We start from the raw sequence: 25,409 nt of genomic DNA on the forward strand, positions 1-25,409 counted from the left end.
TGTCCCCTAGAGCAGCGCCCACCTTCACGATGCATGCATGAACCCTGAGTCTCAGAAGAAAGAACAACAGAGTCACAAGGAAAACAGAAACTTTAAGGTTGTCTATCTGTCGACAAGCCCAGAAGGTAAACTGCCTGAAGGCAGGGGCCACGTCGACATTATACCCTTGTCGCCACTGTGTCACGAATAGAACTTCGGGCACCGTCTGTAGACACCGACAAGCAGGGCACTGTCCCAAACCCCAGACCTCAGAGACCCGCGCTTTGAAGCACCTTCCTCACCATACTCTGTTCCTCTCCACTGGCCGGGCCTGGCCAAGACTGATGGCGCCAGGCTGGCACTGCGGCCCAGACCCACACGCCCCTTTGTCTCCATGTCTCTGTTCACTGCCCCCCATTCACCTTCATGGGGGGCTGACAGGATGCCCCAAGGACTTCTCCGCTATGCTGGACCACGGCTGGGCTCTGGTTCCAGGAGGTTAGCCTGGCCAGCAGGTCACTCCCACGGGGCAGCGCCATGTTGGTTTCAAGGGTTACGGTGACACCAGGCTGCTGGAATGGTGATGATGTGCTAATTTTGGAGAGCCTCACTCATGTCAGACACAAGATGAGTTCAGGGCTCTGAGCTCTCAAAGGGTCACTTACGACCCTTGAACCTGAGCCGAGTGTGCAGGTCTATGAATTGACTCTTATCCATCTGTGCTCCCACCACAGTGCTGCCTCTAGTCCACAGCACCCGGGGGGCAGCTGGGATGGTGGCAGGTGTCCTGTACCCTGGCCTGGAGGAGGGTCACACTAACTCCTCTGCAGGCTCCATGCCACATGTCAGGCAGTCCTAAGGGCTGGCTACCCCCATCTCCTCCTGGGGCTTTTCAGACCGTTGCCCCATAACACGTCGAGTTTTCCAATGTTCCCTTCCACCTCCAATCAATGTGGTGACACAGCACTCTTCTGGGTCAGCCTTTTGTTCTATTTTATTTATTTCCTGTTAGATTAATGTTTTGGAGCACTCTTTGGTTCACAGCAAAATTGAGTAGAAAGTACAGAGTTCCCAAATACCTCCCCCCCACACACACACACAGCTTCCCCTATCAGCAACATCCCTTTAAAAAAATTTTAAGTCTTTCATTAATATTTTTTCATGAAGGAAAAAGAAAATCAACAGCAAGATACACTTCACCAATGGGTGCAGAAAATCACGAGAACGGCTGAGCACTTACAATAATTCACACGCACACACATGCACGTGCACCACGGCTGGGGCACACGGATGCTATTTTTACAAACTTGTTAGGTTCTTGGAAATTCAGGATTTGTCAAGGTTCTCAGTTATCTGGGACTACCTAACGGACTGTTTCTGGGAAAAACTCAAGGAGGCTGCTGTAAAACTTGAGATTGACACTTTCACAGAAGTGACGGTAAATACAGTGAGAATCTTTGGGAGCTGTACTTTCCTGGGTCGGTGCGAGCCCCCCATTATTCTAAACCTTCATTGATAAATCCATACACCTCAGTGGGCCCATACATTTTACAACACATTTTTCAATCACACTGTCCACATGGACAGGAGCCACAGAAGAATATTTACCTGGGATCCCACACAATCTAGGGGAGGCCCTGCTAGGCACCACAGTAAATACTGCGCGGATAAGGAAAAGAAATTAAGGGGGTCTCCCATGCACTGTTGACTGGGATGCAAACTGGTACAGCCACTGTGGAAAACAGTGCAGGGGTTCCTCAAAAAAATAAAAATAGAATTACCACATGATCTCGTAATTCCACTACTGTGTATTTACCCAAAGAATACAAAAACTCTAATTCAAAGGGATACATACACCCTTCTGTTTACTGCAACATTATTTAAATAGCCAAATGATGGAAGCAACCCAAGTGTCCACTCACTGATGAATGGACAAAGAAGATGTGTACACACACACACACACACACACACACACACACACACACACACACTGGAATATTACTCAGCCATCAAAAAGAATGAAATCTTGCCATTTGCAGGGACATGGATGGAGTTTTTGAGTGTAATGCTAAGTGAAATAAATCAGTTAGAGAAAGACAAACACCACACAATTTCACTTCACGTGTAGAATTTAAGAAACAAATGAACAAAGGAAGAAAGAGAAAGAGACAAACCAGGAAACAGACTCTTAACTATAGAGAACAAACTGGTGATGCCAGAGGGGAGGCAGGTGATTCAGGGGATGGGTGAAAGAGGGGATTCGGAGCAAGGAGCGACCGTCTGTATTGAGCACCAGGTGTTACATATATTGTACGCCCGAAACGAATATAACACTCTGTTAACTATACTGGAAATAAAATTAAAAACTCAATACATTTTGTTAAAAAGAAATTACTTGCCTCAAACATGAGAGCCAGGAGAAGCCAAGAGTGTCCATCAAAAGGAAAAGGCAGAATGAGATAAAAGGATTGAGATTTTTTTAATAATAAAGGATTGACAGTATGCTTTGCATTTAAGAATAGTTATATTGTCCCTACGTCTTACATTTTGGATGGAAAAGAAGAAAATCAGCTCTGTTACTTGTCAGAAAATAAATACATTGAGATTTAGAAAGTATACACACGGCTGGGACATTTTCTTTGTTAATAACATAGCACCAACCTAGCCAACATAACCAACAGAGACATTAATATAGGTTTAAACAAGTGTATCTCCTAGGCAGATACTTAAATTCCTTTAATTTTACATTAGGATATAAAATCACTCATTCTAATGGGTTAGTAAATGCACAGTCCTTCAGAAGCCCCATTGACAAAAACACAACACAGGCAGAGGGAAATATACTGTTATTTCTGCTCTGGCTGTATTTCCATTTCCTAATAACAATAATGAACTTGAAGCATTGTATTTGCATACAGATAGGCCTAGATTCCTGTTACGCGGCGGCTGTACAGTTTAAGCATGTCGCTGATGTGCACTTCCCAGCCTCAAAACACAATTTAATAACCACTTTATGGAGAGTCGGATTACAGCGATGTGTTTAAGCATTAGGGCTGTGGCTTTTCCAAAAATCGCTGGCAACAGGGCAAAGTTCTATGCACGTAAAAGTCGATCACAAAGTTCTGAGCTGTTGCAGCACACTGACTGTGGTTGTTCTTCAAGCGTCTTCACGGCCCCATCCGTGGCATACTGCCACCCATTCCATTTCCTTGACACGATTCATTCCTTCCTTCCCCCCACACCTTGCTCACACGTGTACGAATGACTGCTGCGGCCGTGCACAGCACTGGGCACGGGTACAAACACGGCAATGCACAGACCCTACCCTCCAGCAGCCCAGAGTCTAATGCCACTGCCCATTTGAACCAAACGTTTGTGAACATGAGGTCAACAAGCAAACATCAGGCTGGGGCACGAGAGGGGGCATCTCCAATAGGTGTTAAGAGTACAGAGGTGCATTTAAGAAACAAAACAAATGCACAAATACACGACTTCTCCAGGAAATAAGGGCATGGTGGCAGGTGGTGCGGCTCAACTGTAAGACAGGGCAAGGAGCTGAAACGCGAAGGCCAGATGACGATGAACATTCTTTAATGTGAAGCCGAGAGCTTTTGTATTGACGCTGTATTGGTTTCATTGGTTGGTTGGTTGTTGCTATTGTTTTTTTGGTTGTTTTTTTTTTTTTTTTTTTTGCACAGGAACAAAGAAAAGAGGTAAAACAAACAAAACAAAACAAAAAGAACAGAACAGAGGCAAGGAGATCAGCTAGCTAAAAGGCCATCACTGTACTTCGGCACAAACCCCAAGTTCTGAAGGAAGTCACTGACAGAACCCAGTGGCTGGCTGTGAGTGACATTTCAGAAGAGGAGTCACCTGGGCGCCTGGGTGGCTCAGTCGGTTGAGCATCAACTTCGGCTCAGGTCATGATCTGGCGGTCTGTGGGTTCGATTCCGGCGTTGGGCTCTGTGCTGACAGCTCGGAGCCTGGAGCCTGCTTCAGATTCTATACTCACGCTCGCTCTCTCTCTCTCTCTCTCTCTCTCTCTCTCTCTCAAAAGTAAATAAACGTTTAAAAAAAAATAAAAAAAGAAGAGGACTCACCAAGGTCTTGGTGCCCAAATGTGAGCAAAGACAGAAACAAGTGTCCACAAGGTTTCTACCTTGAGCGCAGAGAAAAGGGAATCCCGCCATTTTTTAAAATCCAAGAATGTCAAAGGAAAAACAGAATTGGGGAGCAAGGGGGTCAGAATAATGCTTACTTTACACATAACTTTGAGCATCCATTGGCGAGGTCCAAAGGTCAAACTGAGGCAAACCAGGCTGCGGGTGTGGGATGTGCACGGGTCCCAGGAGAGGGGTGGGGAGAACACCACACTGGAGTAGTGGTGTTGCCAGAGGAAGCCAACGCTGAGATTCCCAAAGAGGGAGACCAGGTTAGAGACCTTAAGGAAATCCGGGAGGTAGAGCCGATGAAAGTCAAGTGTTACCGATGGAAGACTAAAGCCAGGAGAACACATCGGGGCCCCAGGCCTTCCCCAAAGGGGATACAAGCCATGTCACAAGTGAAGAGAGGAGGTGCCAGGGCCTAACTCAGGGGGGAGGAAGGGTCTGAGGTTTGCTTTATTGAATAAGGTGTGAGTGGAAGGAGCTCGACTGACAATGGTCACCTAAAGGGCAAGTGGAAACCTGAGTCTGGAATTCCAGATCAAAGTCAGAGACATGGGGACGCCTTCAGCACCTGGCACAGTACCTGAGACAAGGCGTGCTGGACACAAGGAGGGATCACCAAGGGAAGGCCAGCTTGGCCACCAGGAAAGCCTTCGGGGAGCACCCACCTTGGAGAATTCTCCGTGGTCTGGCCTGACCCCTAGCTGGGCAGCCCAGAGCCTCGTCTGTGCAGAGTGCCAGAGGGTGTGGAGCTGAGAGGCTGACTCTTGCTAACAAGGCAACGATATATGAACTAGACTCAGACTCACCAATTCACAATGTGAAATGCAAATGGTCAGCATGGCCACTGCATCTTCTATGAGTAAAGGAGACCCTCGGGAGGAGGTTACTGCCTGGTGACAGGGAGGCGGCCCCCAGGAGCTACGTGGTCTCCTGGGATGGTGGGAACCCCCGGCCTCCAGGGCACCCCCATCCTGCCCTCCCACCTGGGGCCCAGTGAGCACCTGTCAAACATTTCCTTTCCCTGTTCCCCTCCCACCAAGGTCTCTTCTCTATCAAATCATGCTCCCTAAATCCTACCCGATCTCCCCAGCTTCACAAATCTTTAGTGCTCCCTGGGGCCAACAGAATGGAGCCCAGAGCTTTCATGAGGCTGCCTGCGATTGGCTACATCCCACCCTTCCAGACTCCCGACCTCCCACACGGTCGCACATGTGATTCACTAGAGAGGGTACGCAACGTGTCTTTGTCTCCCACCTGCTCCGTAGCCCTGGGTCCTCGTTCCTGTGTGCCAGTGATGGAAGTACACACCAGGTGAGCCCCTCCTCTGCTCCAGGCACTGAGCAAAGTCCTGAGTACCTATCTGTCCAGGTGATCCACATCCAGTGTATGTAGCCAGTGTATGTAGCTCTAGGGAGTGGGTTCCATCATCAGATTCACTGACAGATGGGGAAACAGAGGCTTGAGGAATAAAGAAATTTGCCCAAGGCCAAATAGCTATCGAGCAATGGAGTTAAGCCTGTGAACCCAGCCCAGAGCTTGGAGTCTACACTCTCAAAACATCTACCTTCCCAAGGCACTTACATGGTCCGCACTGTAAATGTTTGTTTAGTCCATACATTTACATTTGTACTATGAAAAAATGTGGATTAGAATCATGAATGCAATACCTTAAAAAGAAGTGTTTTATTATTTTAAAGACCAAATGTGTTTCTTTATTGTAAAATGAGATCTTCAAGACCGCTTCCCTAATTTTAAAACACTCATTTAATTTACTCCAGCCACCATCTCTCTGGAGCGGTAAGACTGCATTTCTTTTCAAACATTCTGTCTTTCAAGGCGCCCAGCTGGCTCAGTCAGTAGAGCATAGTACTCCTGATCTCAGGGTTGTAAGTTTGAGCCCCACACTGGATGCAGAGATCAAACATTGTGTCATTCAGACTGCTTCTCCTTCTAATCCTCAAATTAGTGTGAATTGATGAGGCTTTATTATAAAAAGCGATCTTTGGCAGAGATGCAGCTCCTACAGGTGTTAAGCACCTCTATCCCAGGGTTTGTCTTCCTGAGTGCAGAAGGTGGCTCTATCACAAAATTGCTGGGTGATTTTAGGCAAGTCAATTAACCTCTCTGACCCACATTTTTACATCTATCAAACAGGGGTGATCTTCATAGCCCATCCACCCTCCAATGGTGAGGTACACAGATATCTGGGTAGAAGGTGGCACAGAATAAACTTTCAATAAATACCAGCCATTACGATTCGACACTACGTCCTAAAGACACTATCAGAATATTGTATTCATAGGGACGTCTGGTCACTCAATCGGCTAAGCGTCCGACTCTTGATTTCAGCTCAGGTCATGACTCAGCGTTTGTGAGTTCAAGCCCCACATCGGGCTTTGCACTCACAGTGCAGAGCCCCCTTGAGATTCTCTCTCTCCTTCTCTCTCTGCCCCTCTGCCACTCACAAGTGTGCATCCTTTCTCTCTCGAAATAAGTAAACTTTTTTTAAAAAGCAATATTTTATTTGTATTTAAAAGTGAGACGTAAGCTGTCTTTGTTTCAATTCTATTTAAGAAATTTAAGGGGCACCCGGATGGCTCAGTAGGTTAAGCCTCTGAATCTTGGTCTCAGCTCAGGTCTTGACCTCGGGGTCATGAATTCAAGCCCTGTGTTGGGTTCTGTGCTGGGTTTGGAGCCTACTTTAAAAAAAATGTTTTGGGGGGCGCCTGGGCAGCTCAGTCGGTTAAGTGTCCGACTTCGGCTCAGGTAACCATCTCGCGGTTCGTGAGTTGGAGCCCCGCGTCCGGCTCTGTGCTGACAGCTCAGAGCCTGGAGCCTGCTTCAGATTCTGTGTCTCCCTCTCTCTCTGTTCCTCCCCCACTCGCTGTCTCTCTGTCTCTGTCTCTGTCTCTGTCTCTCTCTCTCAAAAATAAACATTAAAAAAAATTTTTTTTAAGAAATTCTTGGGGAAATTGATAAAAAGTCAAATCAATTATAAAGTAAGCCTCCGCTGCTCCCTGGGAAGGAGGGAGCCACAGCGCATCTGTGCCACAGCGGCACTGACTCATTGCTGAAAGAGAGGAGAGCTCAGGACTCTAAATTCCGAGCCATTCAGACAGCCCCACCATTTTCCAAACATTGCGCCAACATCGTGAAATACTTTAAAATCAATAAAAATGGGCTTGGCAGCAGTAGGCAATTATTCATACGTTATCTGAAAACAATAAAGTAAAATATACCTTCCACTCAATTTTTAGGATTATACGTATTACAGGTGAGTATTTATTTTTAGCTGCCTTTCCCCTTCTTTCTCTCTTTTTGCTCCAGTGGTTAGTTTCGGAGGGTCAGACAGAGTTCAGTTGTATAGAGAAAGTACTAACTGCTGAATGGGTCTGTCAGGCTCCTGTATTTAAGGAGACGGAATTGCATATTACAAGAAAATGATTGTTCAGCTACCTTTTCATTAACAATTTGTCTAAAAGGAGACAGACTTAACTGCTTCCATTGGAGTTGGGAAGCAACAAAGTGAATGTGCTCCAGAAGGATTATGTCATACTTCAAACATATGGTGAGCTACAAACACCAAGATAGCACACTCAGAAATGGTGGTGGGTTCACTGTTGTTTGGTGGCAGTTTAATTGAATAGCCATAAATAGTACCAAAAAAAAAAAAAAAAAAAAAAGGAACTTGTCATTATCTGCACAATCTCAAGTGAAATACTGTAATGATTTTCTTTTATATATATTTTGGGTCCCTGGCACATCGAAGAAAAATTTCTTTAGGGGGACCTATACCGAAGGTCATTAAGGAAACATCAGCTACTAAATGCATCCCAGGTCGCTTTCCTGTAATGGCTTGCCATGTTGGAGCACAGGGGGGATGTACAAAGGGCGGAGGGAAAACTTGAGAATGAGCCCAGGGCTAGTGCAAAAAGGAGGCTTCCCTGAGTGCACCCCCAGACCGAAGTCCTGGGGCCAACAGGTCAAGCAGGCTTGCTTCTATGTCTGTCCACAGACCAGAAAGTCTTGTCACTCCCATTCTCACCCCCACAATGTTCTACCTTTTTAACTCACCACGTGATGACATTACTTCAGACGTTTTCAGAAAGCTCTGTGCTGGTGTTGCATTGCCATGACTTATGTGGCCAACAAGTCCACAACAGGTAAGAGCCCCAGACCCCCAGTCATGTTTCAAGGGGGCCAGATTTACTCTGCTGTATCACCGAGACCTGTGTCCACCAGGAAATCCACTCTTCCTCCGCCATGGAAATATTACTCCTGAACACTCATTGTATATAATGGTCACGTGCTCAATGCCCAAACAGCTGTTCTCTTCTCCTATTGAATAGAAAGCGATCACTCATTACCACAAAGGGGGAAAAAATATACTGAGAAACACAATGCCACGTGCAACAAAAGAAAGTCGCAGAGGCTGTCCTGGGTAAAGCTGGCTCCAAGGGCCAGGTATGGGAGAAGCAGTGCATTGCTAGAGAGAAAGAAGGGAGAGGTTGTTTTCTAACAAAATTTTAAAGATACTACGTTGAGAAGGAAGAATACGGGTGAACAACGGACACACGAAAAGATGCTCCACACCATTAATCAACAGGGAAATGCAAATCAAAACCACAATGAGATGTCACCTCACCACAGTCAGAATAGCTGTTATCAAAAAGACAAGAAATAAAAAAGAGTGTCAGTGACGATGGGGAGAAAAAGGAACCTTGTGCACTGTCGGTGGGAATGTGACTTTGGGGCAGCCTCTGTGGAAAGCAGCATGGAGGTTCCTCAAAAACTTCAAAATAGAGATTCCATAGGATCCAGTAACTCCACTACTGGATATTTACCCACAGAAAATGAAAACACTAATCCAAAAAAGATTTATGTATCCCTATGTTTACTGCAGCATTATTTATAAGAGCCAAAGATATGAAAGCAACCCACGCGTCCATCGATAGACGAACGGACAAAGAAGGTGTGGTCCGTATACACTGTGGACTATTCGTCGGCCGTAAGAGAGTGAGATCTTGCCATTTGCAACAACGTGGACAGACGTAGAGGGTATTAGGCTAAGTGAAATAAGTCAGTCGGAGAAACACAGAGAACATATGATTTCACGTGCGTGTGGAACCTAAAAAACAAAACAAACAAACAAAAAAGCAGAAACACACCTATAAATGCAGAGAACAGACTGCCGGTTGCCGGAGGGGAGGAGAGTCAGGGACGGGCAAAATGGGTGAAGGGGAATGAGAGATACAGGTTTCCAGTTATGGAAGGAATAAGTCAGGGGGATTAAAGGCACAGCGTAGGGTATACAGTCAACAGCACTGTAATAGTGTTATATGGTGACAGAGGACAGCCACCCTTTTGAACGCAGCATGACGTGCACACTTGTCAAATCACTATGTTGTACGCTCAACACTAATGCGACGGCGTGTGTATTAAAATAAAGTGTAAGAAAAAGATAGCAGGTGGACAGGACTGTTGTGAAGTCATGAAGAAAGACGGGTTGTTGTCAACCCGTTAGGGTAACAGATATTTTATGTCTACCCCTTAACTATCTGGAGATAGAATTCATGCAAAACATAACCTAAAACAATACTCACTAAGGTAACTACTATCAAAAAAAAATTTTTTTTAAAAAACAGAAAATGACAGACGTTGGCGAGGATGCAGACAAATTGGAACCCTCGTGCACTGTTGGTGAGAGTGTGCAATCACACAGCCACTGAGGAAAACAGTATGGAGGTTCCTTAAAAAATTAGGGGCGCCTGGGTGGCGCAGTCGGTTAAGCGTCCGACTTCAGCCAGGTCACGATCTCGTGGTCCGTGAGTTCGAGCCCCGCGTCGGGCTCTGGGCTGATGGCTCGGAGCCTGGAGCCTGTTTCCGATTCTGTGTCTCCCTCTCTCTCTGCCCCTCCCCCGTTCACGCTGTGTCTCTCTCTCTGTCCCAAAAATAAATAAACGTTGAAAAAAAAAATTAAAAAAAAAAAATTAACTGTAAAAAAAAAAAAAAATTAACTGTAGAGCTACCATATGACCCAGAAGTCTTCCTTCTGGGAACATAGGCAAAGAAACTGAAAGCAGGGTCTCTGAGATATTTGTATACCCATGTGCATAGCAGCATCATTCAAAATAGCCGAGAGGTGAAGCAACCCAAATGTCCACTGATAGATGAATGGACAAGCAGCACGTGGCCTATACATACAACGGAGTATTATCCCACCTGAAAAAGGAAGGAAATCCTGTCCCACGCTACAACACGGATGACCCTTGAGGACATTACGCTAAGTGAAATAAGCCACTCACAAAACGACAAATTCTGTATGATTCCAATTATATGAGGTATCCAAAGTAGTCAATTCGTAGAAACAGAGAGTGGAACAGTGGTTGTCAAGGGCTGGGGGAAGGGAAGAATGGGGCGATGTGGTTAACCGGGTATAATTTCAGATTTGCAAGATGGAAAAGTTCCAGAGATCTATTTCTCAACAATATGAATATATTTAATACACATAACTGTACACTCTAAAATGATTAAGATGGTTGAGATGTGTGTGTGTGTGTGTGTGTGTGTAACCTAACACAAACAATTTTTAAAATAATCAACACCATGTCCCAATGGTAATAAAATGGAGAAAATAAATTTGTGATCGATGTATACATATCTCAACACAGAAATGCTCAGAGAACATAAGGGGATATAATTCAGGAGTCAGTGCTTGCCGCTATCCTTAGAACCCTCAGAAGACACAGGGGCGCCTGGGTGGCTCAGTCGTTTAAGCATCTGATTCTTGATTTAGGCTCAGGTCATGATATCACGGTTTGTGAGTTCGAGCCCCACGTTGGGCTTTGTGCTGACAGTGCAGAGCCTGCTTGGGATTCTCTCTCTCTCTCTCTCTCTCTCTCTCTCTCTCTCTCTCTCTCTCTCTCTCCCCCTCCCCCACTTATGCACATGCACTCTCTCTCTCTCTCAAAATAAAATAAACTGTAAAAAAAAAAAAAATCCTCAAGGACACAAAAGCCACAGGGGCAGGTGACAGAGGTGGTAACCCCCAGTGAAGTTCCAAGCAAAATGATGGACACGGTGGCTGCCTTCCTGGCAGGAAGCTGACGGAAAGCTGCAGCCCTTCGATGGGCAGTACCGCCCCAGCCACTGCGGGACGCTAAGTGCTCCTAGACCACAGTCACTCAACACTAGTAGGGCCGTCCCCCTACCCCCATCACTGTGTCCCCTCCAATTTCCACAATGTGACACCCCCAGGGGAAACCACCCCAGAGAAGCAGTGAGAGCTGCCAACCAAACCACGAGACTCACAGAGAAAATAAAGGGTAGGGCCTCATATGTGGGGTTCTGTCCTCTGCCAATCACACAGCTCAGGCCCCACCCCCACACCCTGGCCCCCGTGAGATTTTCAGATGTCTCAGAATGCACGCCAAGGCTCCTCTTGGCAAAGCTATCTCGCGACAGAATTTAGATTTTGTGTTTTAATTTCTCTGGCACTCAGTTTATGCCCTCCCCCCCACATGTCCCCATCACAGCATTTTATTTACTTAGGACTCTTGAAAATAAAAGGCTTCAGCCTCAAAGGAATGAAACACTAATGGTGAAAATGAATGTGCCGTTAAACCAGTGGGGGAACCGTTTTTGGTCTTCCTGACAATCCCCAAATAATCCGGTGCCTGAAGCCACCCACTCCGCCAGCAACTGGCCCTGCTCCTGGATTGGACGCTCACGTCCCTGCATTTTCACTCTGTGATCGGCCTCTCTCTTCCTGCTTGGCTGAATCGTGCAGCCGCCTGAAGGCTGAACAGAACTGCCACAGCTACGGGGCACAGCCTCTCCGGGCTCCGCCGGCCACAGCCTCTACTGGGGGTTTCGAGGAAAAAGAGGCAAAGGGACTTCTGGGCAATTACATCGAGGAGAAAATAGGGCTTGAGCGGCACTTACACACTTGTTAACACCTCAGCCACACGCCCTACATGTCCTAAGAGGGGCAATGGACTCCCCTCCCGGGTTAAGGCCACATAAGGATCTTTAGAGGTTTTCATGCTGGACAGCTCCCCCCCACCCACGCATGTGCTGAACAACCCGTGTGCAGCACCCGAGCTGCAGAGAGGAGACCCCCGTCCCTCTGCCCAAGAAGTTCCAGCTGAGGATGCAGAGAGCGGCAACGGGGAACTACCCACAGCGCCGTCGAGAATCTGGGGGTGGCACCGACCTAGGATCGGCAGGAGGCGGTGGGAACTTCCTCCGGACTAAAATGCCCGAGTCCGGAAATGACTGGGGCCAACGGGTTTCATATGCCTGAATGACCAAGAACGTGAAAAACGGTAAGCAAGTTTTGTGTCTAGACAGAGCCCTGTCTAGGAACCGCCAGTTGATATGCAATTTTCTACTTAGCGGAGCAGGTACACAGAATTCAATTTGGGGGAGGGGAGGGGTGATCTGTATTCTATTCAGTTTCCACAATAGCATTCAAATGTAGGCAGGGACAGAATTTATCTTCCTGCAAATTTGCTCCCTAGGGGTCCGCTGGCTCGCAGTGGGCTCGGCGCTAGCTAGATGGGCGGCAGAACAGACAACGGCAAGAAATTACAGCCGCAAATTGCCCTGTGGGAGCCGCGGTGCCAGACCCGCCGGCTGACGCTGGATCCTGTAATTGCAGACCCAAACCCGCGGCCGGAAAAGGGATAACTAACCTGCAAGACAAAAATGCCTCCGCAGCTGCCCAGGGAGCGGGTCTTGCTCTAGTCCAGAGCCGGAAATCTTTTCTACCACATTTCCTTGAGCTGAAGCATTTTGCCATTTCATCACATTTTATCACTTCTAAAATTTGGAATGTGTCTTGCAGTCAAATTGTACATCTTCAAGGGTATTTCGTTCTCCAGACATGCACGCACAAATACTGTTATGGAACTGATCGTGTGTTTTGCCATCAGTGATATCTTAAAACCTAGGGAATTCAGTCACTGTCATGATTTGAAGACATATTCTACAGAGCGATTAGAGATTAGAAACAGAGAGCTAAGAGGAGAGGCTGAGCCTTGCTTCCCACTCACATCCGTGTCACAAGGTCGTTTATTCACAGCTCGGCCACCCAGCAGCTCAGCTTTTGGAATCCCCAGGGAGGCTAAGACCTGCAGGCCTCCCCGGGAGACCCTCATGCCCGAGGCCCTGCAAGAGAGACCCTCATGCCCGAGGCCCTGCAAGAGAGAGCTCCTGGCCAAGCTCTCCCCAGGCGAGAGTGGCCAGGCTCTCGGTGGCCTCAGCATACATCTGTAGACCCAGCCGAGTCAGAACGGTGGAGTCAAACCCCTGAGCCCAGCCCTCATCCCATCTTTGCTTTTCCAAAAGGTGAGGCCCTGGCCACACGGATGGGGCTGGGAAGCAGGGGGCATAAGCTAGATGAGCAAGGGGCCAGTGTCCGTCCCGGGTTCCCTCCAGTGCCGCAGCAAGCCCGGCAGCAGCCCTCTTGTCCCGCAGCCAAGCTACGTGAGCGTCCAGGGACAATGGCATATTTCTTAGAAGCAAGTGACTGCCATGCTGGTCTTGGAGAGGAGGTCCTGGAGGAGTGTGATGATGACCTGGTCTTGCGATGGAGCCAATCGGCAGGCAGTCACTCACTTCACAGCGGGGCTATGCCTCTACCTTGCACCCTCTCTAGCTCGCCCTTCATGGCTGTTGAACTCGGGCCCCTCACCTTGCACCCCAAAGTGGCTTACCAAGAACGAACCAAAAATGACAAAACGGTACACGTTTCTTTTCACTGCCTCGAGCCCAGAACTAGTTAGAATTTTCTTTTTTCCTAACCATGCCAGCATTTTCCCGAGAAGCAGCTAAATGTGGAACCAGGTTCTGAGAGCTTTAGGAAGTGCTACGAGCATTGCCAGCTGTGGCCGACAAACTTGAAAAGGCCAGTGCTGACTTGAGAGCGGAGTCTCGGTGCCCCATTTAAGGAACTGTTAATAGCCTGAGCAGTAACACAGGGGAGTCAAGAAATCTCCACGCTCCACAAGAGCCTGTGTGAGCCAGGCATCTGTCAAAACACCCACAGAAGCCAGCTCTCAAGGTGGGAAATCAGAAGGGGAGCAACGCAAAACACCAGACATCGTCAGGAAACGCAGTTTTACAGGAAAAAAGCTAAAGGAAAACATAAGGCTAATATCTGAGAGCCTGAAAAATGCATTGCTTCTCTGCTATTTTTTCTTTGATGTAAAACATTAAGAGACAAAAACCTACATTAAGTTTTACGAGCCTTGTTTTTAAAATGCAATTAATGGCACAGTGTACTGAAGCAATGTAAAAATATAAAAATCATGGGGCGCCTGGGTGGCTCAGTCGGTTAGGCGTCCCACTTCGGCTCAAGTCATGATCTCGCAGTTCGTGAGTTCGAGTCCCATGTCGGGCTCTGTGCTGACAGCTCGGAGCCTGGAGCCTGCTTCGGATTCTGTGTGTGTGTGTGTGTCTCTCTCTCTCTCTCTCTCTCTCTCTCTGGCCAGCACTCTCGCACTCTGTCTCCCTCTCTCTCTCTCTCAAAAATTAATAAACATTAAAAAATAAAATAAGCAAATATTTAAAAAATATTTTAAAAGTACATGTATATACAACTCAGCACTTGCAAGCATATCTACAGTGCACTATATTCCTAGGAAGAGGCGGGATCCTGGAATGATGAAAAGGCATTCATTTAGGTAGAAGCCAACTGGAAGTTGAGTGATCTAAGGTCCTAGGGAAGAACAGAAGCACAAGAAAGTACTTGAGGACAAAAGCCACCCAACTAGGAGCCCCTAACTGGGTCGTCACTTGAGTAAGACACGAATGTCTACACGTTAAGCCCTGAAATTTAGAGGTTTACTTGTTCAGCAACTAGCATGGCCCCAGTGAACCAGTTCTATCCCTACTGGTACATGATTTTAACGATGCTTCCTAAGTTCTCTGAGCCTCAGTGTCCACATCTGTAAGATGAAACTAATAATGCTCCTTTCCAGGTATGTGGTGGTAATTAAATTGAGCAGGGAATCGGGATGTGAACCTGGAACATTGTAAGTCTTCAATAAAGGTTTGTTGGCTTCACTTGGTTTTTTCCAAGGAATAGAGACTAAGAATGGCCAGCGGCTGCAAGGAGGTAAATAAAACTTAGAGGAGCATTACTAAGCATAGGAAAAAGCTGCCTGGAAACAGATATAAGGGGAAATAAAAAATTGTAAATATGATTTTCTCCCATGTAACAGGAGGTATGTGTTTCCATCTGGAAGTTCTTTCCCCTTGCGCGGTTCTTAGTGTTGGGACAACTTGGAACTGAAACTGGACGTGAGGCAGGAAAACAACTGCTTAAGACCTGTTCCTCCTCCGCCTTTGGTTCACATGTTGTTCTTCCCCATTAAACTGAGCATATCCTGGGAGGGCAGACAGGAACTTTCTAGAAGAGAGGCACGCATGTAAGCGGAAGTGACACATGTCACTTCTAGGCCTGGTTCCGGAAACCTTGCATATGTCCCCCCCCCCCCAACATTCTTTCCCCTTCCTGCTCGCAGAAGTGCCAGGGATTAGGATGACTCTGAAAGCCACGCATTGAGACCTGCAGAGCCACTGTCAGCCAGTGTCCCTGAGTGACCACACGGAGTGGAGCCACCCACCAGCCTGAACTGTCACAAACCACTGATGTAATTACAATTCTGGAACGCGAGGTCTCTTTGTTACAGCAGCTAGTGTCAGCTTAACCAACCCAGACTTGCACATCTTGGTATCCCCAGTGCCTCCAACGGAGCATGGCTCTGTTATCGACTCAATGATCAAAACGCAACACGTGTACCTGGGAAGCAGAGCTCCCCAGAATGGCTCCCAGTTCTAGGAAAAACAAAATAAAATCTTACTCCTTAATATGAGGGGAAAAGGTCAGAAAGAAATGGAAACACTGGAGTCAGCAAGTATCTGGCCGAGCCATCTGGAGGATACATACAATCCAGACAATATCAGCATACGAGGTCGTCATCTGCTATTTCTTCCGCCAGCATGATCTCCCTTCATTTAAGGTAAAAAAAATTCCAAATGTCTTTACAAACCTCCCCTCCACCACTCGGCTCTGTAGTTGAGAGAGGCGGGCTCCACCCTCCTCACCCCACCCCCAGCCAGGTTTGTGCCTGACTGGCCTAAGTCAAATTGATTCTTCCATCCCCCTAGCCGTGGAGATTGATCTGGGCATGGTTTGGGGAACTAGGCCAGACCACAACGTCTGGCCAGGGTATTAAGATTGACTAGAATTGAAAGCATGAATTCAGTCCACTTCGGTGTACCCACTGAGACAGCAGACAGTGAAGAAGGGATTCCTGAGATACAGTCACACGTATGAGAACAAAACACCCCGTGGCTTTCCTTTTTGCTCAAAGAAGCAGCTCCAAAATGGAATAGTGGGTGCCGGCTTTGTGGAGTGAGCGATCCAGCAGGTCAGGGAAGCTTGGAGCTTTATACCATGCAGTCTGGGGGCCACAGCAGCAGACAGGCTCTAAGCACTGCCGTGAAGAGACTACGATACAGTTAGTCACATGCTCCATGGCCCGTGTCCTACGAGTCACTAAGCCTGCAGTAGGACCAGCCGTGGCCCACCACAGTCCACCCCTTTGTGAAGATACAGATGGACCAATCTCGTGCCCCACCACGTCCCAGTGCTCCCAGTGACACGAACAAGTGTTACTAGGACATAGCAGGGCACTGCAAAAAAACAGTAATAATAATAACCCAAAACTAAATTAGCATGTGCTATTCGTTACAGCATAAACCCCAGCTTTGAATGGGTAAATTACACGAATCCACTGTGAGTATTTGCACTCCTGGGTCTGCTGGAGTACGTGAACTTCACTTCCAAAGAGGTGGCAGTTATGTGGCCTCGCCTGCAAGACTCCGCTCTGAGTGTTCCCACTCAGATTTATCTCGGTGGAACCGACTTTCAAAAGTGTGTTCTTGAGACCCTCAGTCCCGCAGAAGCTGCAACACTTCTGCGATAGTGATGCTGTACGATCTGCAATACATGCCAGGAGCGGGGGGGGGAAGGGGCGGCTCACGTCCAGTATGGCTAGGCCCACCCCTCCCCCCAACATCATGCATCTCCTGAGGACACGGCTGGTGGAAATCACTAGCTATGCCCCTGGCCGTAAGTCCACCGCGAAAACTCTGCTTCACGGTCCTTGCCCCCTCCCTGCCATCCAGCACGTGGTAGGTTAAATAGTGAAAAATTTCATGTCTACCCCAAAACTCAGAAGGTGACCTCATCTGGAAAAAAAAAGTGTCTTTGTAGAAGTAATGAGTTAAGGATCTCAAGACAGAATCATCCTGGAGGGGCACCTGGGTGGCTCGGTTGGTTGAGCATCCAACTCTTGGTTTCAGGTCAGGTCACCATCTCACCGTTTGTTAGATCGAGCCCTGAGTTGGGCTCTGCGATGACAGAGCAGGATTCTCTCTCTCCCCTTCTCTCTCTGCCCCTCTCCCATGCATGCATGCATGTGCAAACACTCTCTCTCAAAATAAATAAATAAACATTAAAAAAAAAAGAATCGTCCTGGATTTGGGGCAATCCCTAAATCCAATGCCTGGGGTCCTCATAAGAAGAGGAGAGGACACAAAGACACGTGGGGAGAAGACCAAGCGATGACAGAGGTAAAGATCAGGGTAATGCAGCCACGAGCCCAGGAACCTGGGGCCACCAGATGCCAGGAGACGCGAGGACCCTCTCCAAGAGCCTTCTGCAGAAGTGTGTCCCTGTTTCAGACACCTTGATTTCAGATTTCCAGACCCCAGAACTCTGAGAGAAGAAGTTTCTGTTGATTTAAGCCTCCCGGTTTGTGGCGCGTTGGTATGGCAACACCAGGAAACTCATACCCAGTCCATGGTCCCAGAGGACCTTCCCAAACTGCAGCGGCTGCCCAGCCAGTGCTGCCTCGGCCGGTCTGGTACAGTTCCCCAAACCCCGCTTCGCCAGGCCAGGCCTCTGGGCCTCCTTCCTCTTTGCCTTCCCCCCCCACCCCAAAAGCATCAGGAACAACCAGGTGACCTCGTGCCATACGGCTCAAGAGCACGGCCCACGTTCTGCAACCACACCACTTCCTCCCGATGTCCGACTCGACCCCAGACCGTCAAGCACGCCAGGCAACTGGACACGGCGTGCTGAGCCACCCGAGGAAAGATGAATGCCATGACGTCTGCCCAGGGCACACTCTTCTCGCGGATCTGGCCAGTGAGATCCCTCCAGAAACTGCACAGTGACGGCAGTCCCCCAACACCAAGAAGTGGTATGCAGTCCACACGCGACTCTCGTCCACCTCTTCACCCTGGAGGACGCTGGGGCCCACGCTCCCTGCCGGTGGCTCAACACACTTGCCTTTTCTCTGCCCAACTGGCCATAAGCAGGTTTACGCCAATCGTCGCGAAGCTGGGGCTCTTGGATCCTGGCTCCTGGCAATTCAGGCGGGAAATTCACCCGGGGGAGAGCTAGGGTAGGGCTTTGGCCATCTACCTCCCGAGGCAGCCTCGTGAGCGGTCCTCGTCATGCCGGGCGACAATGGCCACCCACGCTCCTGCCACATCTGTCTGCTCTCCTCTCAGGTCGAGCCCTGAGATCTGCCGCCATCCAGGGAGGAACGTGGCCACCGCCCACTGTCTCCTGGGCTAACGCTCATGCGCCTGCAGCAGACGGGTCTGGAGGCTCCATCCGGCACCTCAGGACACCTGTACTGGAGCCTGTGTGAATCGGGACTGGGCGGGCCCAGCACCCGTGTCTTCACACGCAGCAAGTGAGAACAGGCTTGAGGACATCATGCCGTGAGCACAGAGCCAACGCCACCACCGCCCCATCTCACGGCCCTGCGGTTTTGTGCAGGGACCTGGCACGAGGTCCCAGCTCCCGCCACGTCTAGGCGCCTGTCCAGCACTCCCTCCAGGGGGTGCTCAGGCAGTGGCCACGGGTACAGCCCCATTTCGAACAGCCCCAGCTATAATCCTAGTCCAGGGCTGAGCCTGTCCACACTCTCAGGGTGGCTGGGATGCCCCTGCCCGCTGGCACCTGGAGCGTGCCCGACCCCAGGTCCCAAGTACCATGCCTCAGTGCCCACCAAGCTGGTGGTCAAGGGCCCCCCAGGTCTCCCTCTGGAACCTCTTCGAGATCAACCTCACCTACCTGCCGTGATGGCTGGAGGGCGGCAGGCTGGACGACCAGGTGGCTGGCTCCCCAACCTTGGCAGACCACCCACCACCACAGGCCCTAATTTAACCTCAACGGAGGATCCTCACGGGGACCCCCAGCTCAGAGCCACCAAATGCCCTGGGCTCCCAATAAGCAGGGTTCTTGCCTTTATTTCCCTCCTTCCCATTTCCCAATTAAACGAGACATCATCCTTTTCAATCTTGTTAACTACACCAAAGCTCGTTCCGGCCACACCATCTATCCTGGGTTCGAACTCCGGCAAGAATAAGGACAGCGTCTTACTCAAGATTGCTTTCGTCTTGGTTTATCACGAAACCAGCCATCGGGCAGCACCAAGGGCATGCGTGAGATAAAGACACAAAGGGAGTCAAGAGGCCCCTCTTGGCCTCCCAGTTTCTCACGAAGGCACCTAAATGCCCACATCTCCTGCACAGAGGGGGCCTCCTCCAGGCCACAGGAGGAGGTCACAGGTCATGATCTCACAGATGGAGGGTTTGAGCCCCGCATGGGCTCTGTGCTAATGACTCAGAGCCTAGAGCCTGCTTCTGATCCTGTCTCCCTCTCTCTCTGCCCCTCCCCCTGCTTGCAGTCTGCCTCTCTCTCTCTCTCTCTCAAAAATAAACATTAAAAAACAAAAGAATAGCTTATGTTTGGTAGATGCTGGCACACATGTGTGCTAATGGATGTAATCACCTCAACGATCATCTTCCGCTACTTTTCCATATGCGGGAACTGAGGCACAGGGTGGGTGAGTAGCCTGCCTATCCCAGCTCTCCTTAGACATGGAAGATGGAGGCATGTGGGTCTCCCAGCCTCGTCCCTGTTGGTCTGGGGCACCCACAGGTGTCCCGTCTTCAGAAATGTCCTGGTTCGAGGATAGTGTTCCATCCTAATTTTCCAGAAGTGTCCTTAAACTTCAGAAGGTCAGGGGCGCCTGGGTGGCTCAGTCGGTTAAGCGTCCGACTTCAGCTCAGGTCACGATCTTGCGGTCCATGAGTTTGAGCCCCGCGTCGGGCTCTGTGCTGACCGCTCGGAGCCTGGGGCCTGTTTCGGATTCTGTGTCTCCCTCTCTCTCTGCCCCTCCCCCATTCATGCTCTGTCTCTCTCTGTCTCAAAAATAAAGAAACGTCAAAAAAAAAAAAAAAAAACTTCAGAAGGTCAAATCCAACACTCTCCCCCTCTTGGGAGTACAAATGGAGGTGCTTAATGCCACAAACTGCTCTCTCCCAAAAAAGAAGACAAATCTTGCTTCTGCCCAGATGGCTCTGATGTCCCTCCCCAGAGGAATGCCCGAGAGGGGGTCAATTTGGTCCTCTGGTCTCCTCCAGCATCGTCACCTTCCCTGGAAAGGTATCTACCGAACCCCCGTCAGAGACCGGCAGAGGGTGGCCGCGAGGCCCAGCAAGCCGTCCGAACTCCCAAATGACCACACGAGGGAAACGCTGCACTGGGCTCCGAGGGGGTGAGGCCTTCTCCCTGCTGCCGCTCACACAGGGTCGTCGCAACCAGGGTGCACTGTCTGGCCGCGCCCTGGGCTACCCAGGCAGTGAGGCCGTGTCTGTGGTGAGGGGGAAGGGGGCGGAAGAGAGGCGGGCAGCAACCCCCTCCTCGGTGAGCTCCGAGGATGAACAGTGAAATCTCACCTCCTAATCCGTGCTTCATGTTTTTCTTTCCTTCTGGTGATAGGAAACAATGCAGTCTCGTTATGAATTTTTTTTAAGTTTATTTACTTTGAGAGCGACAGAGACAGCATCGGCGAGAGAGGGGCAGAGAGAGGGGAGAGAGAGAGGGTCCCAAGCAGGCCCCGCACTGCCAGCACGGAGCCCGACACGGAGCTCAAACCCACAAACCGCGAGATCGTGACCTGAACCGAAAACCAAGAGTCGGACCCTTAACCGGCTGAGACACCCGGGCGATCCTTGTTATGAATTTTTAAAAAGTGAGCAGAGTAGGAACGGAAAGCGTCCAAAATCTGCCCCTCCCCCCTCCAAATCCTCAAAGTGATAGGTGGATGTATACTGCACAGAGCTTTCTAGACCCATATAAATACAAAGGTGTGTGCATTAAATTCTTTTTATATTAATCATCAGATTAGATGATTTCCAAACAACCACTCGGCCAAGTCATCACTGTGTCTTAATGTCCAGCAGTAATCTGGGCTTTTAACATACTGAAAATGCAAATTCTAGCAGTAATCTGGGCTTTTAACATACTGAAAATGCAAATTAATCATTTACTATACATTTAAGGGTGGGTCAGTTTTTCATAATAATTTTCTGGCTTCTGATATTTTCCCTGTAATTTGTTTTCTTTCCTACCCACCTCCGTGTAGAGCAGAACCCTCCCCGTTCCCTCATCCCTGTGCGTAAACACAGTATGTTTAGGTGAGTTGGTCAGATGACACAGATTGAGCTGGCCCCCTTGCTCCCTGAAGGACAGGAGTGTCTTCTGAATGCTGGGACGTCACTCGCCTGGATGCTTGCCTTAACAAGATGACAGCCACAGGACCTTCTGGTTGATGACAGCTGATGGCGCTCCTGGTTCCAGAGAACAGATCTGGCTGTCTAGAGGTGACAGAAAGCCCTAAAATCCCCAAGTTTCAAGAAGTCCCTCCTTCCCCTATTAAAAGGTCCACAGTGATGTGGGAGCATGCACTGTGACGCCCAAGGGCCCAGCCTGGCGTTGAGAATCAAGAGCCCGCAGTGGATACTGAGAATCTGATCAGTGTGGGGACACCTCCGTGCCACACGGGCATTCAAGATGCCCACCCCGTAAGCCTCACACTCTCCCCTTTCCTGAAATAACTACCATTTCCAGTCAGGTGGCCAATTCTAGTCACCATTGACTGACCCTGTGAATATAAGCTCTTTTCTAGAAAATACATTCTAGGGGCACCTGGGTGGCTCAGTCAAAGTGTCTGACTTTGTCTCAGTTCATGATCTCACAGTTCATGAGTTCGAGCCCTGTGTCGGGCTCTGCGTTGACAGCTAGGAGCCTGGGGCCTGCTTTGGATTCTGTGTCTCCCTCTCTCTCTGCCCCTCCCCGGTCTGCATCTCTCTCTCAAAAATAAATAAACATTAAAAAAAATTAGAAAATACACTCTGCACATTTTTCTTTTAAAATTTCATGACATGGGGCGCCTGGGTGGCGCAGTCGGTTAAGCGTCCGACTTCAGCCAGGTCATGATCTCGCGGTCCGTGAGTTCGAGCCCCGCGTCGGGCTCTGGGCTGATGGCTCAGAGCCTGGAGCCTGTTTCCGATTCTGTGTCTCCCTCTCTCTCTGCCCCTCCCCTGTTCATGCTCTGTCTCTCTCTGTCCCAAAAATAAATAAACGTTGAAAAAAAAAAAATTTTAAATTTCATGACACAATTCGCTGGCAGCATGGAGCCTGCTTGGGATTCTTTCCCTCCCTCTCTCTCTGCCTCTCCCCTGCTCACTCACTGTCTCCCTCTCTCCCTCTTTCTCAAAATAAAATAAATAAACTTTCAAATTCCGTGCCACACTTAACTGAGCCTCGAGCCCAGTCTGTGCTGGACAGGTGAGAATACGGAGTGTCTGGATTCCAGCACCAATTCGATCACTTATGAGGTATAACTTTAGTCAGGTTGCTAACATCTGAGCTTTCCTCGCCGAAAAAGTGGGAATATAAATACTTCTCCCAGAGAGTTCGTATCAGAATAAAAGCAAGAGGAGTAATTAAAAGGAAAAAAAAAAACAGGGAGGAAAAAAATACAATAAAACCGTGTGTTAAGCTGAAGAGGCACTCTGTAAAATGCAGCACCGACCAGAATAAAAGCACGTCTGCGGAAGGCAGACACAGCACTCAGGAGCAGGAGTGCAGAGCACGGACCAAAGATTCTCCAAAAGAGACCCACGCAAGAAGGGAGATGCCCGGTGGCATGCCTGGGGAGGCCTCCGGAGCTAGCCAGCCCCAGGTTCAAATCCTAGCTCCCCGCTCGACCACTCACGAGCTGTACAGCAGTCAGCAAGTGGCTGAGCCCCCCGAAGCCTCAGCAACCTCATCTGCGACAGTACTGACAGCACCACCTCTCAGGGTAGTTATGACAAGTACATCAGGCCGTGCATTTCAAGGGCTAAAAACAATTAGCCAAATGTTGATGACTGTTGAAGCCGGATGTGTTACCGTTCCCCCTACTTTGGGCACATCCGAAATCATCCCTAATAATCTGCAACCAAGTTCTTAAAACAGTCCTCACACATTAAGTGTTTACTACACATCAGCCCTTACGTTACAGTCGAAGAGAAGTTGTTGCACGTTGTTCTTGGCGCCTGGAAGATCACGGACTCCTTTGAGAATGTGAGGAAAGATGTGGACGCACTTCCCGTAAGTATACCATAACCTTTGCCCCACCTTGTACACAAAGCCTGCCTGGGGAACCCCTGAGGGCTCCACGGATCCCAGATTAAGAAACCCTGCCCTTCAATTATGGGGAAAAGGTAGAGCCATGGTCGTTTTCTGCCATCCTACTCATAGTTTCCTAACTTCCCTTAGGTTAAAGCATGCTGTGGAAAATCACTGAAGGAAGAGGGACTGAAACGATGGGCCAGCCCTCGCTAAGAAAACACCCAACCCAACACGCACACAACGAGCAAGACGCGTCTCATCTCTATGATTCGTATTTGTTTTTCTGTCTCAGGTCATTTATCTGAACACGGAGACCTTTTCGTTTCCAGCCAGAGTATGAAAGAAGGTTTGGCTTCATAATCTTAAGAGCTTGAAATTTTGGCACACCTGTATTAGCTACCATATTCTCGGGTTGAATCTTCTCCACAGCAATAAATCTCAGAAAAAAAAAATAAAAGATGATGCAGTATATCATTTCTGACTCCAAGAGTATTCTTGGTTTAACATATGACTTTTATGTCTTTGTTAACATTTTTTATCTAGCTTTGTGCAAATAGATGGAAAAATATGTAACGTGGCACAAAATATAACTGTGATATAAAAGCTCTGGGTGAAGCCATAAGCGGGAATAATCAGCTACAAATATACCTCTCAAGTTGAGTAAAATAGTTAAAGTTTTAGCTGAACTATCAATTTGGAATACAATTATGGCCCGGTAGTTAGCAGATCACTCAGAAATGGGTATTTTAGTGTTCTACTTTTCAAATTACAATGTAGAACTTTCCGCGATAAAGGGCAGTTTGAAGAAGTGAAAAGTCACAAAATGGGAAATGTAGCATATCTAGGATGAACAAGCGGAAAGGGAAGTGTGTGGAGCACGAAATGGGACTGGTATCGTTGTAAAATTTTAGAACAGCAACGCCTCTGCTCTGAAAATCCCAAGAAAGTGTACAACAAGGGAAGGCCGGATGAGTTACATTTACAAAAAATAGAGTAAGTACTCTGAAATAAATGTGTGGGAGAAAAGTACAAATGATGTCAGCTAAAATCAAGCTCGGGGCTGTCAATGGGAATTAAGCAATAGCAGATAATTGTTGCCGTGGCAACAAGTGAGCGTCCAGGATTATTCATATTACCATGGAAGGGTATGTCCACACTAGAGGAGCTCATAAAAAGATGATCTGCTTGAATTTGGTCAACTCCTCGTCTAAATGGTACTTTCTCTGTTCTAAGCCAAAAAGAAGGCTAGGCTCCAAACACCTCCCACCACAAACTAGGAAAAGCAATCTCAGTGCTCTGAGGACACAGTGCTGAAAACCCCGAGGGAGGCACATCTCTCACTTCCAAGGCACTGAGCAAAGCCACCACTTGCTCCAGGAGGAAACAGCAGCTCCATCTTCCAAGGCTGTTTGCTCTAAAATCACCCGTAGAAAGGACAGCCCAGGGGCACCTGGGTGGCTCAGTCGGTTAAGCGTCCAACTCTTGATTTCGGCCGAGGTCATGATCTCGTGGTTCATGAGTTCAAGCCCCGTGTGAGGCTCTGCACTGCCAGTGCAGAGACTTTCTGCTTGGGATTTTCTCTCTCCCTCTCTCTCTACCCCTCCCTCCCTCTCTCTCTTTCTCTCAAAAAATAAATAAGTGAATAAATAAACAAACAAACATGAAGGGAGAACAAAAAGGGGCAGTCCAGAACAAAGGCTGTCAGT

At 48.5% G+C, this 25,409-nt stretch overlaps 1 protein-coding gene and 1 long non-coding RNA gene across 6 annotated transcripts in view; one reads left to right on the forward strand and one right to left on the reverse strand.

Moving 5' to 3' along the window:
- ATPSCKMT (ATP synthase c subunit lysine N-methyltransferase) overlaps positions 1–25,409 on the reverse strand; it is a 242,261-nt gene that overhangs the window by 155,631 nt on the left and 61,221 nt on the right. The window lies entirely within an intron of this gene.
- Positions 15,729–24,168, forward strand: LOC147584012 (uncharacterized). Of its 3 annotated transcripts, none has more exons than XR_015240445.1 (4): positions 15,729–16,177; positions 21,773–21,908; positions 23,594–23,682; positions 23,851–24,168. It is a non-coding gene; the product is annotated as an uncharacterized LOC147584012 (long non-coding RNA). The 3 variants fall into 3 exon arrangements; XR_015240452.1 differs by having other exon boundaries at positions 21,778–21,908; XR_015240444.1 differs by lacking the exon at positions 21,773–21,908 and having other exon boundaries at positions 15,741–16,177.

This window comes from Puma concolor, chromosome A1 (genome assembly GCF_028749965.1).
Source record: "Puma concolor isolate L17-30 chromosome A1, mPumCon1.1.hap2, whole genome shotgun sequence".
Lineage (NCBI taxonomy): Eukaryota > Metazoa > Chordata > Mammalia > Carnivora > Felidae > Puma > Puma concolor.